General features: G+C 38.8%; 1 pseudogene; it reads right to left on the reverse strand.

The window, feature by feature from the left end:
• Positions 1 to 7,447: 7,447 nt before the first annotated feature.
• The window catches only part of LOC116553259, a 42,149-nt pseudogene continuing 32,901 nt past the window's right edge, over positions 7,448 to 16,695 (reverse strand).

Raw genomic sequence — 16,695 nt, forward strand, 5'->3', positions numbered from 1 at the left:
CAAGCATTTTAAAGGCTATACTTCAAAAGATACCATAAGCAAAGTAAAAACTCAAGACATATAATTTGAAGCAAAATATTTATAGTCATAAAATAAATAATGCATTAGTATTCAGACTACATAGGGAAATTCTTAATAAGAAAAAGATAATCCAATACAAATCGGACAAAGACATGAACATGCAGATCACAGAAGTGAAACTTGATGGCCAGTAAACAAATGAAAGTTTACTCAATCTCATTAATAATCAGGAAAATGCTGTTTAAATATACATTGCAATACAGTTTCAACCTCACAAGAGTGACAGTAATTAATAAGTTCAATAACACCCAGTGTTGATGAGCACCTGGAAAAACAGGATATCTTATACACTTCTAGTGGAGTGCAAACTGACACCACCACTTTGGAGAGCAATTTGGCAAAATCTAATTAAGTTAAAGACTTAATTAGACACCTTGCAATCCAGCAGTTACATTTTTAAGTATATACCCTAGAGAAACTCTAGTACATTTGCACAAAGACACATTTTTAGAAGGTTCACAATAACACTGTTTGTAACAGAGAAAAACTGGAAACAACCTAAATGACCATCACAAAAGAACAGATAAATCATGATATATTTACAGAATTAAATATTTAATAAATAAATTAGATTTATATGTATTAATGGATAAATGTCAAGCAAGTTTAAAAATGAAATTAGACCGGGTGTCGGGGCTCACACCTGCAATCCTAATGCTTCAGGAGACTAAAGTGGGAGTATCACTTGAGGTCACGAATTTGAGGTTACAATGAACTATGATCATGCCACTGCACTACAGTCTGGGTGACAGAGCAAGACTCTGTCTAAAAAAAAAAAAACACAAAAGAAAAAAGAAATTGTATAAAGATGTATACAATATGCAATGTATATAACGTTTTTAAATATGCAAAATATCACACTATGCATTGTCCATCACTACATTTATATGTAATAAAGTATACATGATGACAACCAAAGAATCCACATTAATGGTTACCTCAGGAGTGGAAGCAAAGAGAATAGGAGAAGGAAAAGATGTGAAATGAAATTCAACACTATAAGACTTTTTCTACTATTTTGTAATCTAAATAAAATTAATCTAAATAAATATGGCATTGACATTTGATAGAACAGAGCAGCAGAGAGTAAGTGATGATTACACATCAGTATTTGCTACACACTCCTCTGTACTTTTCTACATAATGAACATAACTTTTAAGTTAAACCTAGACTATAGGCCGGGCGCGGTGGCTCACGCCTGTAATCCCAGCACTTTGGGAGGCGGAGGCGGGTGGATCACGAGGTCAAGAGATCGAGACCATCCTGGTCAAAATGGTGAAACCCCGTCTCTACTAAAAATACAAAACATTAGCTGGGCATGGTGGCGCGTGCCTGTAATCCCAGCTACTCAGGAGGCTGAGGCAGGAGAATTGCCTGAACCCAGGAGGCGGAGGTTGCGATGAGCTGAGATCGCGCCATTGCACTCCAGCCTGGGTAACAAGAGCGAAACTCCGTCTCAAAAAAAAAAAAAAAAAAACCCTAGACTATAAATAATTCAATAATCTAGACAGAGGTCTTGCAAAAAGGTAGGTAAAAAGTCGAGAAGCCTGATACTGAAGAGAAGAAACATGAAGCCAAGAAGGCTGATGCTGGTGGCAAGGTGAAAAGCGGTAACCTCAAGGCCAAAGCTCCCAAGAAGGGGAAGTCTCACGACAGCTGAAATCCTGTCCTCATCAGAGGAACTGGCAGATATCCCCTATCTGCTGTGTATTCCAGTACAAGAGGAACTACTCAGCCACTAAATCCAGGATTGAAAAGAGAAAGGAGAAGGTTCTTGCCACTGTCACAAAACAAAAAAACTGGTGGTGATGAGAATGGTAGTACTCGGGTAGGTAAGCTTTGCAAAACAGCTATAGATATTACCCTATTGAAGATGTGCCTTTAAAGCTGTCAAGTCATGGCAAAAAAAAAAAAAAGAAACCCTTCAGTCAGCATTCAAGAAAACAGTGAGCCAGCATCGCTCCCGGGACCACCTGATTGTCTTCACTGGGCACTACAGCGGCAAGAGGGTGGCTTTTCTGAAGCAGCTGAGCTACTTGTGACTAGACCTCTGGTCTTCAAGCAAGTTCCTCTTTGTAGAACATACCAGAAATTATCATTGTCACCTCCACAAAAATTGATATCAGCAATGTGAAAAATCCCAAATAATCTCACTGATGCTTACTTCAAGAAGCAACTGAGAAAGCCCAGAAATCAGGAAGGTGAGATCTTTGACACAGATAAAGAGAAAAATGGGATTACAAAGCAGTGCAGGGTTGATCAGAAAGCTGTGGACTTACAAATTTATCAAAAATCAAAGCTGTTTCTCATCTCCAGGGCTACTCACAAGTATTTTTTTTTCCTCTATTTGCCCTGAGGAAAGGAGCTTATCCTCACAAATTGGTGTACCAAATGTCTTACCAAGAACCTAATTAAGTAACTGATACATAAAAAAAAAAAAAAAAAAAAAAAACGGGAGAATTCCAACTTTTGGCTAGTTTCGTTTTGGGGTTTTTTCTGAGATGGATCCTCACTCTGTCGCCAGGCAGGAGTGCAGTGGTGCAATCTCAGCTCACTGCAACCTCCACCTCCCAGGTTCAAGGGATTCTCCTGCCTCAGCCTCCTAAGTAGCTGGGACTACAGGCGTGCACCACCACGCCCAGCTAATTTTTGTATTTTTAGTAGAGACAGGGTTTCACCATGTTGGCCAGGATGGTCTCAATCTCTTGACCTTGTGATCCTCCCACCTCGACCTCCCAAAGTGCTGGGATTACAGGCGTGAGCCACCACACCTGGCCAAGAATTCTAACTTTTATACTTTACTGTATTTTGCATTTTTAAGCAACTCATTGCTATATTTCTTATTATTTAAAGTACAAATAAATAAGTACCTACCATAAATTGTTATAATCTGTTCATGCATACAAATATAACTCTGGATAGTGGATATAATTTTCTAATTTTTTTTAATAAATAAAAATCATTTCCAGTGGTCGGGCACAGTGGCTCACGCATGTAATCTCAGCACTTTGGGAGGCCAAGGCAGGCAGATCATTTGAGGTCAGGAGTTCAAGTCTAACCTGGACAACATGGTAAAACCCTGTCTCTACTAAAAATACCATAATTAGCTTGGCATGGTGTCAAGCACCTGTAATCCCAGCTACTCAGGAGGCTGAGACAGCAGAATCGCTTGAAGCTAGGAGATGGAGGTTGTAGTGAACTGAGATTACACCACTGCACCCCAACCTGGGCAACAGAGTAAGACTCCGTCTCAAAAAAAAAATTCTTTTCAGCCGGGCACAGTGGCTCGCACCTCTAATTTGAACACTTTGGGAGACCAAGGCAGGTGGACCATCTGAGGTCAGGAGTTCAAGACCAACCTAGCCAATATGGCGAGACTTCATCTCTACTAAAAAATACAAAATATTAGCTGGGCTTGGTGGTGGGAGACTGTAATCCCAGCTACTCAGGTGGCTGACGCAGGAGAATCGCTTGAACCCAGTAGGCAGAGGTTAGAGTAGGCTTAGATCGTGTCACTGCACTCCAGCCAGGGCAACAGAGCAAGACTCCATCTGAAATAATAATATTTTCAGACATCCAAATTGAAAAGAAAGAAGTAAAATTCTCTCCATTCACAGGTTATATGGTCTTATGTAGAAACCCCTAAAGAGTCTACAAAAACAGTTTTAGAACTAATAGATGAGTCAGCAAAGTAGCGGGATATTAAATCAACACACAAAAATCAGTTGCATTTCTATACACTGGCAATGAAATACCTGAACAGGAAGTTAAGCAAACAATTCCATTTACAATAGCATCAAAAAGGATAAAAACTTAGGAACTTAACCAAGGAGGTGAAAGACTGAACAACAAAAACTATTGTACAAAATATTGCTGAGAGAAACTAAAGATAACACAAATAAATGGAAATACATTCCAGTTCATAGATTGGAAGGCTTATATTGTTAAGATGTCAATATTACACAAAGCTACCTACAGATTCAATATAGTCCCTATTAAAATCCCAATGATATTTTTTGCAAAGATAGAAAAACCCATCCTAAAATTTAAGGAATCTCTAGAGAACTCAAACAGACAAAAGAATCTTAAGAAAGAAAAACAAAGTGGAAGGATTTACACTTCCTGATTTCAAAACATACTATAAAACTGCAGTAGTCAGAACAGTGTGGTACTAACAGAGAGACAGACATATAGACCAAAATACAGAGCCCAGAAATAAACTTTCTCATAGTCAAATAAATGATTTTTGAAAGGATGCCAAGATCATCCAATGGGAAAAGAATAGTCTTTTTAAGAAATGGTACTGGGAAAACTGAATATCCACATGCAAAAATAAAGTTGAACCCTAACCTAATGCCATAATAAAAATTAATTCAAAATAGATCAAAGACCTAAATGTAAGACTTAAAACCATAAAAGCCTCAGAAAAAAACATAGGGCAAAAGCTTCACAGCACTGGAGTTAGCAATGATTTCCTGGATATGACACCAAAGACATAGCAACAGACGTAAAAACAGACAAACTGGACTTTAAAATTTTCGTGCATCAAAAGACAATATCAACAAAGTAAAAAGGCAACTCACAAAATGGGAGAAAATATTTACAAGTCACACATCTGATTAAGGGATCAATATCCAAAATAAAACAAAAAAAATAAACAACCTTATTCAAAAAGAAGCAAAGGATTTGAATAGACATTTCTCTAAAGACACACAAATGATCAAGGAGCACATGAAAAGATGCTCAGCCCCAGTAAGCATTAGAGAAATGCAAATGAAAGCTACAATGAGCTATCACCTCATACTCTTTAGGATGAGTACCACAAAAAAAAATAACAGAAAATAACCTGTTGGCAAGGATGTGGATAAACTGGAACCTTGGTCCACTGCTGGTGGAAATGTAAAATGGTACAACCACTGTGGAAAACAGTACTGCGCTTCCTTAAAAATTAAAAAAAAAAAAAATTACCACGTGATCCAGCAATTTTACTTCTGGGGATACACACACAAGGATTGAAAACAGGGTCTCAAAGAGCTATGTGTACACTCATGTCGACAGAAGCATTATTCACCATGGCTAAAATGTGGAAACAACTCCAGTGTTCATCAGTAAATGAATGGAGGAGCAAAACATGGTATGCACATGCTATTCAGCCATAAAAAGGTAAGAATACCAGGCACAGTAGCTCACACCTATAATCCCAGCACTCTAGGAGGCCGAGGCAAGAGGATCACTTGAGCCCATAGCAAGACCCCAGTTTCTTCTACACAATAAAATTTTAAAATTAGCCAGGTGTGGTGGCATGCCCCTTGTAGTCCCAGCTACTCCAGAGGCTGAGCTGGGAGGATTGCTTGAACTTGGGAGGTCGAGGAGTGAACCATGATGGCACCACTGCACTCCAGCCTGGGTGACAGAGAGGCTCCAGTGAGGCTCTGTGTCAAAAACAACAACACAGCAACAACAAAAAAGGTAAGAAATTCTGATATATGACATAACATGGATAAACCTTTAGGCCATTATGTTAAGTGAAATAAGTCAGTCACAAAAGACACATACTGTATGAGTCCACTTATATGAGGTCCTTAGAGTAGTGAAATTCATAGAAACAGAAAGCAGGATGGTGGCATCCAGGTACTAGAGGAAGGGCTAATGGGAAGTGGGTTAGCAGGTATCCAATTTCACTTTCACAAGATGAAAAGAATCTGGGAGAAAGATGGTGGTGGTGTTTGCACAATATTACTAATGTATCTAATACCACTGAACTGTACATGTTACAATGATAAAGATGGTAAATTTTATGTTATGTATATTCCAACATATTCTTTTTAACTGGGAAAAACGTTAACCATGAATCCTAAAAAAAAAAAAAAAATTCAAAATTTTAAAAAGGAAAGAAAAGAGAAAACACAATGAAGTTGCAGTTTCAAGATGATAAACTAAATCAAGGGTAGTCTCCCACTCCTGCAGCAAATCTATTAAAATACTGGGCTAAATTTTACCAATTACTATATACTTATGCTCAAAAAAGGAAGGATTGCTCCAGCTGACTACAAAATGTAGGAATCCCTGAAAGTCCAAAACAAAAAGTAGCAAAGGAATGCCATTGCCCAGGATAAGAGGAAAGGAAAGAAAAGGAGAGGGGAGGAGAGGGGAGGGGAGGGGAGGGGAGGCCGAGGGGAAGGGAGGGGAGGTGGAGGGGGAGGGAGAGGGAGAGGGGGGGGGGGAGGGGAGGGGAAGAGGAAGAGGACAGGAAGGGGAAGGGGAAGGAGAAGGAAAAGAAAAGGATGGTAAAACAGAAGATGTTTTCATGCTCACAGCAGAAACAAAGAGCAAGAGAAGGCTTGGGTCAGAGGTGACTTAATAGGGCAATTATCATAACAGGCAACAGACAGGTGCTAAGGGATTCTCCACTAAAAATAGGTGTGCAATGACAGATCTCCAGTTGAGGACTGTCTACACCACAAGGGAGAGACAAACTAACCAAACGGGAGAGCTCATTCAAAGGAAACAGAATCAATAGTGCAACTGGAACAGAATCATTTACCATGAGAATCTTTTATATACTTAGAAAAATATGGGAGGATACCACATCCACTCAATAAAAAGAATAGGCCATGAAAAAAGAACCAGTCTTAATAAAAATTGAACGGTTGATATTAAGAAGGTAATAAAAGTGCCGAGCTGCAGAATGAACACATCTAAAGAATGAATCGGAGGCCCAAATCTCTTCTAGAACTGGTCATCAAGGAATAGAAAGAAAGAAACTACACAAGAAAATTAGCGAAGGAAAAGGAGAAAAAGTAAAAATAAACATCTCCCACAACAGAAGATAGATATGTGTCTGCAGAATGAAAGGGCCCACTGAGAGCCAAAATAAATAAATGACACACGCCCAGCCCTACTAGGTATGAAAACTCAGTAGAAGGCCTCCATGGTTAAGGCAGTACAGTACTGTGCATGACTAGACAGACCAATGAAACAGAAGAGAAAGTCCAGAAATAAGAACACTGAGTTTACATTAGGCAGTATCTCAAATCGGTGGGGAAAGATAGGCTTTAAGAATAAAATGGAGATGGTGCACTAGGATAGTGACCGACAAGAAAATAAAACTGGGTCCATCCTTTATATCAAACCCCAAGATAAATTCCAAACAGATTAGAGACCTAAAAGTCAAAAAATGAAACTATGCAAGTATTAGAAAAAAAGACAGGTGAATATCCAACATGATGATTGTTACAAAACTTTCCTTAAAATCTGGAAGCTATTACAGTAAAAAAATTAAAAAAAAAAAACACATAAATTTGACAACTATAATAAAGTCAAACTTCTATATAGCAAAAAATCAGTTGCTCCTATGTATTAGCACTAACCAGTTTTACGCAGGAAAAGAAAGCTATCAGTGCCATAAAGTGCCTTGGCATACACCTAATAAGAAAAGTGCAAGAAATAGTGTAACTGTAAGACTTAACTGAATAACCATTGAAAATGACCTGGAGAGAGAAACCATTTTTGAGAAAAGGAAGATTTTTTTTTCTTATAATACATGCTTAATAACTCTGATGAATGAATATGAAGTTAATTTTTTCTATTGGGTAAAAAATATTGCTAGCATCTAAGTATCTCTGACATTGGTATCTAATGCTCACCATACGAGTACCCCAGAGAAGGGCACTAGACTAATCATCTCTGTGTCTTCTAAGTGCTCTTTCTGGGTCCAGTTCTGCCCCTTCCATATTTAACCTCTTATGACCTCCAGCGTGATACAAAAGAGAGCCAATCATACAGTTTTTCTGGTTTTTGTTTGTTTGTTTTTTTAAAGAAAGAAAGAAAGAAAAAGAATGAAGGATAGGAAGAAAGAGAAAAAGGAAGAGGGAGAGAGAACAGGGGCGTTGCTTTATTGCCTGGGCTAGAATGCAGTCTAAAAATGGGTATGCCTATAATTGTGCTTAATAATAAAGACATGAAAAAAAAAATGAGGGAAGAAAATAACAAGCAGCCAACAAATATTTCATTGAAACCTGTAAATAGATGCGATGTGGTACAGATAAGAGTGTATATTTTGTGTATTCAAAGTGGAGAGTTCTATAAATGTTAATTAAGTTTACTTGTTCTGGATCTGAGTTCAAATCCTGGATATCGTTGTTAATTTTCTGTCTCATTGATCTGTCTAACATTGATGTTGAAGTCTCCCACTATTATTGTGTGGGAGTCTAAGTCTCTTTATAAGTCTTATATGTCTGGGTATTCCTGTGTTGGGTGTGTATATATTTAGGATCTTTAGCTCTTCTTGTTGCATTGATCCTTTTATCATTATGTAATATCCTTCTTTGCTTCTTTTGATCTTTGTTGCTTTAAAGCAACTCCTGCTTTTTATTTATTTATTTATTTTTGCTCTCCATTTGGTTGGTAAATCTTTCTCCATCGCTTTGTTTTGAGTCTTTGTATATCCTTGCATGTGAGATGGGTCTGGATGCAGCATACCGAAGGGTTTTGGCTTTTTTTTACCTGTCTGTGTCTTTGGATTGGGGGATTTAGTCGATTTAAATTTAGAAGTAATAATAATATATGTGAGTTTAATACTGCCATTTAATGTTAGCTGGCTGTTTTGCCTATCAGTTGATGTAAATTCTTGATTATGTTGATGCTCTTTATTTTTTGGTATTTTTTAGAAAGACTGATACTGGTTGTTCCTTTCTATGTGTAGTGGTTCTTTCAGAAGCTCTTGTAAAGCAGGCCTGTGGTGATGAAATCTCTGAGCGCTTGCTTGTTCACAAAAGATTTTATTTTTCCTTCGCTTATGAAGCTTAGTTTGACTGGATGTAAAATTCTGGATGGAAAGTTCTTTTCTTTAAGGATGTTGAATATTGGTCCCCACTCTCTTCTGGCTTGTAGGGTTTCTGCTGAGAGATCTGCTGTGAGTCTGATAGGCTTCCCTTTGTGGGTAACCTGACCTTTCTCTCTGGCTGCCCTTAGTATTTTCTCCTTCATTTCAACCCTGGTGAATCTGGCGATTGTGTGCCTTGAGGTTGGTCTTCTTGAGGAATATCTTTGTGGTGTTCTCTGTATTACCTGGAGTTAAATATTGTCCTGCCTTGCTAGGTTGGGAAAGTTTTCCTGAATAATATCCTGAAGCATATTTTCCAGCTTGGATTGATTCTCTTCGTCACATTCAGGTACACCTATCAAGTGTAGATTAGGTCTTTTCACATAGTCCCATATTTCTTGGAGACTTTGCTCGTTCCTTTTTATCCTTTTTTATCTGATCTTGTCTTCTCGTTTTATTTCATTAAGTTGGTCTTCGACTTCTGATATCTTTTCTTCTGCTTGATCGATTCGGCTGTTAAAACTTGTGCATAGTTCGCAAAGTTCTCATGTTTTTCAGCTCCATTAATTCACTTATATTCCTCTTTAAATTGTTAATTCTTCTTAACATTTCGTCAAACCTTTTTTCAAAGTTCTTAGTTTCTTTGCATTGGGTTAGAACAAGTTCTTTTAATTCACAGAAGTTTCTTATCATCCACCTTTTGAAGGCTGATTCTGTTAATGGAACAAATTCGTTCTCCATCAGGCCTTGTTCCGTTGCTGATGAGGAACTGTGATCCCCTGCAGAGGGAGAGGTGTTCTGATTTTGGGTATTCTCAGCCTTTTTAGGCTGTTTTCTTCCCTTCTTTATAGATTTATCCATCTGTGGTCTTTATAATTACCGTCTTTATAATTGGATTTCTGAGTAGACGTCCAACTTGTTGATTCCCAGTGCTAAAATCTGAGCAACCCACTGCGCCGGCCAAAACAGCAGCGTTAAGATTGATGGTGCTTTTCTGACTCTGCACCAAGAACCGCCGCACCAAGGCAGCAGCAAAACCGCCTCGCTGGCCACAAGAGTCGCGCTGGTGACCCCTCAGGCTCCTCCGCTGGGAATCTCCTGGTGTGTGAGCAACAAAAATTCGTCTGAAAGTGTGGCGTCCTCTTGTTCTCTGCGCTTTCACTGGGAGCTACAATCCCGAGCTGCTAGTGATCAGCCGTCTTGGATCTCTCTCTAAGAGAGATTTTTTTTATAATAAAATTTTCAGCACACTTCCAGTAATCTAGGTGATCCTAAAATGCACATAAAAATGTAAATATGTGAAAGTAGTAAATAATTGTTTTGGAAAGAAGAAAGAAGAACTTGCCTTACCAAATATCAAAACATATTATGAAACTATAGAAAGTAATACTGTTTGATATTAGAGTAAGGAGAGATGGATCAAAAAAATGAGAGCTCAGAAATGGGCTCATGTGTAGATTGCATTATTTCAAGTCAATGAGAGAAAATTGGACCTGTTAATAATGGTATTGAGGCAACTGACTCTCTATTTTGGAATAAAATTATGTTCCTATACGCTATTCTCAAAAACAAATTCCAGATAGATGAAAGAACCCAAACATTACAAAAAGTCAAAGCTTTAGAAGACAATATAAAGTTTGAGAAAAAAAAAAATTTTTTTTTTTTTTTTTGAGAAAAGCATGGCTTGCTCTGTTGCCAGGCTGGAGTGCAGTGGTGTGATCTCAGCTCACTGCAACCTCCGCCTCCCAGGTTCAAGCGATTCTTCTGCCTCAGCCTCCCAAGTAGCTGGAGACTACAGGCACACACCACCATGCCAGGCTAATTTTTTGTATTTTAGTAGAGATGGGGTTTCACCATGTTGGCCAGGATGGTCTCAATCTCCTGACCTCATGATCCTCCCTCCTCAGCCTCCCAAAGTGCTGGAATCACAGGCATGAGTCACCGCACCTGGCCAAGAAAAAATCTTCTTAAATCACAAACAGCCCAAGTGTAGTGGCTCATATCTGTAATCCCAGTGCTTTGAGAGGCTGTGGCAGAGGATCACTCGAGGCCAGGAGTTCAAAACCAGCCTGGGCAACACAGTGAAACCCCTACCTCTACAGAAAACTTTAAAGATTAGGCTGGGTGCGATGGCTCTTGCCTGTAATCTCAGCACCTTAGGAGGCTGAGGCAGGTAGATCACTTGAGGTCAGGAGTCCGAGACCAGCCTGACCAACATGGTGAAACCCTGTCTCTACTAAAAACCCAAAAATTAGTCAGGTGTGGTGGCACACACCTGTAATCCCTGCTTCTCAGGAGGTTGAGAAAGGAAAATCACTTGAACCCAGAGGCAGAGGTTGCAGTGAGCTGAGATAGCACTCCACCCTGGGTGACAGAGTAAGATTCCATCTCAAAAAAAAAAATTAGCTAGTTGTGGTGGTGTGTGCCTATAGTCCTACCTCCTTCCGAGGCTGAGTGGAAGGATCGCCTGAGACTAGGAGTTCAAGTTAGCCATGATCAGGCCACTGCATTCCAGCCTGGGCAACAGAATGAGACCCTGTCTCTAGAAATATATATAATAATCACAAACGGATGTATATAAAGAAAAAAAAGTTGACTAAATAAGAATGTAAATTTTTGGCAAAAAAAACATAAGCAACACAAAAAGTCATGTTACCTCCTGAAAAATATGTATGTATCACACACATAACTAGGTATCCAATCTATATGAAGATCTCCTAGAAAAAAAGACAACCCAATAGGAAAGTGGATAAACAGGTAATTCACTAAAGAGGAAAACCCCATAGACAATAATATGAAAATACGTTCTATGTTCCTCGCCTCTTCCAGCTCCTGGAGGTACTGGCATTCCTTGGCTTGTGGCTCCATCATGACAACTTCTGCCTTTGTGGCCACACTGCCTTTTCCTCTTCTGTGGGGTACCTCCCTCTGCCTCCCTCTCATGAGGATACTTATGATTACACTGGAGGCACACCCAAATAATTCAGGACAATTTCCCCATCTCAAGGCTCTTAATTTAATCACATATTTTGCCATATAAAGTCCATCCTTTAGTCATGCAAGGTAATACCACAGGTTCTAGGAATAGGATGTGGTCATCTATGGGGTGGTGCATTAGTTAACCTAGTACAAACTGGTTCACCCAGTTTTCTAGGTGTAGAGTAGGGTTAATGATAAAGACTATCCAAAAGAGTTATTGTGATAATTGAATTAGTTAATATACTCAGAACAGTGCCTAGCACATGGTAACTGTTCAAGAAATAGTAGCTGCTACTACTAGTAATAGTAATTAATAATTTTTTAAACATGACACAAAAATCTCAAACCATTAAAAAAATATTAATTTTTAAAATTCAACTCCATTAAAACTCAAATTGTCTATACAATAAAGAACACTATAAACAAGGAAGTTAAACTTCAGAATGGAAGAAGATATTTGCAATAGGCCAACAAAAGATTAGTGTCTATAACATATGAAGAATTTCTACAAATCAACAACAAAAAGATAACCCTACAAAAATGGGGAAAAGATCTAAATAGATAATTTGTAGAAAGAAAACCTAAATGGCCAATAAATATGAAGCAATGTTTAACCTAACTAGTAATCAGACAAGTAAATTTAAAATTGCAGTGAGATATCATTTCACATCTATCATGTTGGCAAATCACAAAAACATTCTAATGACGAACCAACTACTGTCAAGGGTGGAAAGCAATGCTGAGAGTATAAATGGTTAAACTGATTCAGAAATCAGTCCAAGCAGAATATTCATCGAAGTTTGTATCACATTTCATCAAACCTAAAGCAACACTGATTACAAGATGCATCATTATTCTATATACTAAGAATAAAACTTCCAAATACTTGCAAGGTATCATAATAATATCAGAGATAATAAAATGAGGGGGAAAAGTACATCTCAGACCATATGAAATAAAGTAATGATGAAAAAATTAGAAAGAACCTAAATGTTCGCTCATCACAGAAATGGCTCAATAAAATGCACTATACATTTGTACAATGAAATTCTTATAGCAGTTAAAAGAAATTTCTCAAAGAAAAAATATTACTAAGTGAAAATAGCAAGATGCAGAACCATATACAGTTAATATTTATGTACACACACCCAAGAAATCACACCAAACTTTTTAAAATTACTGTTTATGATAGATGGATTGCAGTAAAGCCTCAATTTTTCATATTTCTCTGAATCCATACCCTCTTGCAGTGCCTGCCCATACTAACACTGGGCTTAGCTATGTATTTGCTTTGGCCAATGAGCCAATAGAAAATTTGGCATAAGCAGAAGCTTGAATGAACACTTGGCATTGCTGTATGGTTCCTGTCCCTGAAAGCAGGGAACCTAGGAGTCTTTAGAACATGTCTGACATGCCCAGAGTAGCAGTGGTTAAGTCTAAAAAAGATAAAGTTCTCAAAAAATTATGGGTGTGACTTTTGACAAATGGCAGTAAGTGCAATGAGAAGCCTAGCAAACCCACAATGCTTCTGAGGATGGTCTATTGTCATAAATGCCCCAGCCTGAGTAGAAATTATTCAAAATGTAAAAAGGTTTGTGGACAGGAAGAAGGCTGAGAAAGACATTGCCTAAAATGCCTATTTTCTCCTCAGAAGTGGCCAAGGAGGATAATGGGAAAAGAAGGACATCTCCAAGGGTGAAGCCAAGGACCTTGGCAAATAGTGGATTAGAAAACTTCATAGAAATTAGAAGCCCTCTTTCAAAAAAAAAAAAAAGAAGAAAAGAAAGCCACTCTCAGTGAGCAGAATTGGGTGTTAATTAAGGGATATTCACCACCCCTGTGGTAAGGGATACCTGGAAGTGAGGTCCTTCCCAATATAGGGGAACCTGGCAATGTTTTCCCAGCTGGATTGTAGAATTGCTACGGCAGTGATGCAGTGTTCCTCCCATTCTTTTCAAAGGGTGTATCTATTGCAATTTTCCTGTCCCTGCCATTGTATACTGGGAAGGGAAGATAAATTATCTTTTTAGCTTATGGGTCCCCAGATCAAGAGAAATTGCATCCAAGGTGCCGCAAGCAGAGCTGATAATGATAATGAGATCCTAGGCGTCAAACATAATGATGTGATTGGATAATCTTTTGGGGATCCTAGAAAGCGGGTGAGCATATTTTGCATATGGGAAGGATATGGTTAAGTTGTGGCCAAAAGCGCACAATGGTAGACTGACTACATTAGTGGCCCCAAAGTTTCACGCCTCTCGCACACTAACTCTGTACTTAACCATGTGACTTGCTTTGGCCAATGGGACAGGGGCAAAACTGACACAAGAAGCGTCTTCAAAAAGTGTCTGAATGTTTCTTGGACTCACATGATGAGAACATTCCCATAACACTCTAATGGAAGGATACAAAAGACAAACGGAGGAAAGCAAAGTCATTCCAATCCAGGCCATCAGACCAGCTACACCACAGGCATCCAGATAGCTGACCAAGGTCATGATGCATGAGCAAGGTCAGCCCAAATCAGTTGAACCACCCAGCCAACCTGTAGACTCATGAACAAATGATTGTCATTTTAAGCAACTAAGTGTTGGGGTGATATGTTAAGAGACAGAAGGATATTAAAAGGGAAATTTAGCCTTACCAGCAATTTTCCTTTTTTAAAAACATGATTAAGAATAATAAGACAAGCTGGGCACAGTGGCCCACGCCTGTAATCCCAGCACTTTGGGAGGCCAAGCAGGTAGATCGCTTGAGCTCAGGAATTTGAGACCATCCTGGACAACAGGACAAAACCCCGTTGTTAACAGTCTGTTCTCACACTGCTAATGAAGACAAATTTGAGACTGCATAATTTATAAAGGAAAGAGAGTTAACTTACACGCAGTTTTCCATGGCTGGGGAGGCCTCAGGAAACTTACAATCATGGCAGAAAGTGAGAGAGAAGCAAAGCACCTTCTTCACAAGGCAACAGGCAGGAGAAGTGTTGAGCAAAGTGGGGAAAGCCCCTTATAGAACCGTCAGATCTCAAGAGAACTCACTCACTATCATGAGAACAGCATGGGGGTAACTGCCCCCATGATTCAGTAACCTCCCACCAGGTCCCTCCCACGACATGTGGAGATAGTGGGAACTATAATTCAAGATGAGATTTAGGTGGGGACACAGCCAAACTGTATAACCCATCTCGACTAAAAATACAAAAATTAGCTGGGCATGGTGGCACTGGCCTGTAATCCCAGCTACTCAGGAGGCTGAGGTGGGAGAATTCGCTTGAGCCTGGGAGGTAGAGGCTTTAATGAGCCAAGATGGTGCCACTGCACTCCAGCCTGGGCAACAGAGAGAGAGAGAGACTCGCCGTCTCAAAACACCTCGAAAAATAAATAAGATGTAAATTATTTGTGTAATTAAAGATTCATTTTTAAGTGGCAAAAGCTACAAACGGATAATTTTTAGAGTAAATACAAATGCCCAAAGCATTATAAAAAGACGCTTATCCTTACTAGTATTCAATCAAATGCAGATTAAAATAGTTGGATCCATTGTGACTCATCAAATTAGGAAAAAATGAGTAAAGTTAATAACATTAAATATTTATGAAGGTGTGTGGAGACAGGAACCCCCAAAAGTGCTAGAAGTATAAACTACTATAGTCGCTTTGTCCATGTCTGATTATTCAAAGACAAGAAATTTCAAAGCTTAGTATCCATTCAGCACTAAAAAGCACCAAAAAATATAGTGCTTCTACCACACCTCCCACCAGACTAATATGTAACTCTCAAAATAAAAAACAATAGACATGAGACATTTCACTGAAAAGAATATACGGATGGCAAATAAGCACATGAAAGATGTGCAACATCATTAACCATTAGGGAAATGCAAATCAAGACGACAATGAGCTATCACTACAGCTGTTAGAGCAGCTAAAATAAATACTGACAATGCCAACTGCTGACAAGGAGGCGGAGAAACTGTATGTCATTTACATTGCTGGTACAGCCACTCTGGAAAGCCACTTAGCAATTTCTTTAAAAATTAAATATACACTTATCATATGATTGGCAATTGCATCTGACCCAGAAATCAATGAGAAATAACATATCCATATGACACCTGTACATGATTATTCATAACAGCTTTATTTACAATAGCCAAAAATTAGAAATAAAAACCTCCCTTAATACAATGAAGGTCAAACACCCATACCATGGAATACTACTCATCAATAAAAAGGAATTAACTATTCATACATGCAGCAACTGGATGGAGCTCCAGGACATTTATGCTAAGTGAAAAAAAGGCTATCTTAAAAGGTCACATACTATATGAGTCCATCTACATGACATTCTCAAAATGACAAATTTGTAGAGACAGAAAATAGATTAGTGGCTCCAGAGATTAGGAATGGCTGAGGAAGAGGGCTGGGTTTGACTCTAAAGGGGTAGCACCAGGGAGATCTTTACAGGACAGGACTAGTTCTGTACCTTGATTGCACCAATGTCTACAGGAATCCACACAACTGATAAAATGATATGAACTATACAACACATCACGTCAATGTTAGTTTCCTGGTTTTAATATTGTTTTATAATTATGTAAGATGTGGCCGGGCATGGTGGCTCATGCTTGTAAACCCAGGACTTTGGGAGGCTGAGGTAGGTGGATCACCTGAGGTCAGGAGTTTCAGACCAGCCTGGCCAATATGGTGAAACCCCATCTCTACTGAAAATACAAAAGTTACCCAGGCGTGGTGGCGGGCACCTATAATCCCAGCTACTTTGGGGCTGAGGCAGGAGAATCACTTGAA

This window comes from Sapajus apella, unplaced genomic scaffold (genome assembly GCF_009761245.1).
Source record: "Sapajus apella isolate SASKATOON/1434 unplaced genomic scaffold, GSC_monkey_1.0 scaffold1, whole genome shotgun sequence".
In the NCBI taxonomy this organism is placed as follows: Eukaryota; Metazoa; Chordata; class Mammalia; order Primates; family Cebidae; genus Sapajus; species Sapajus apella.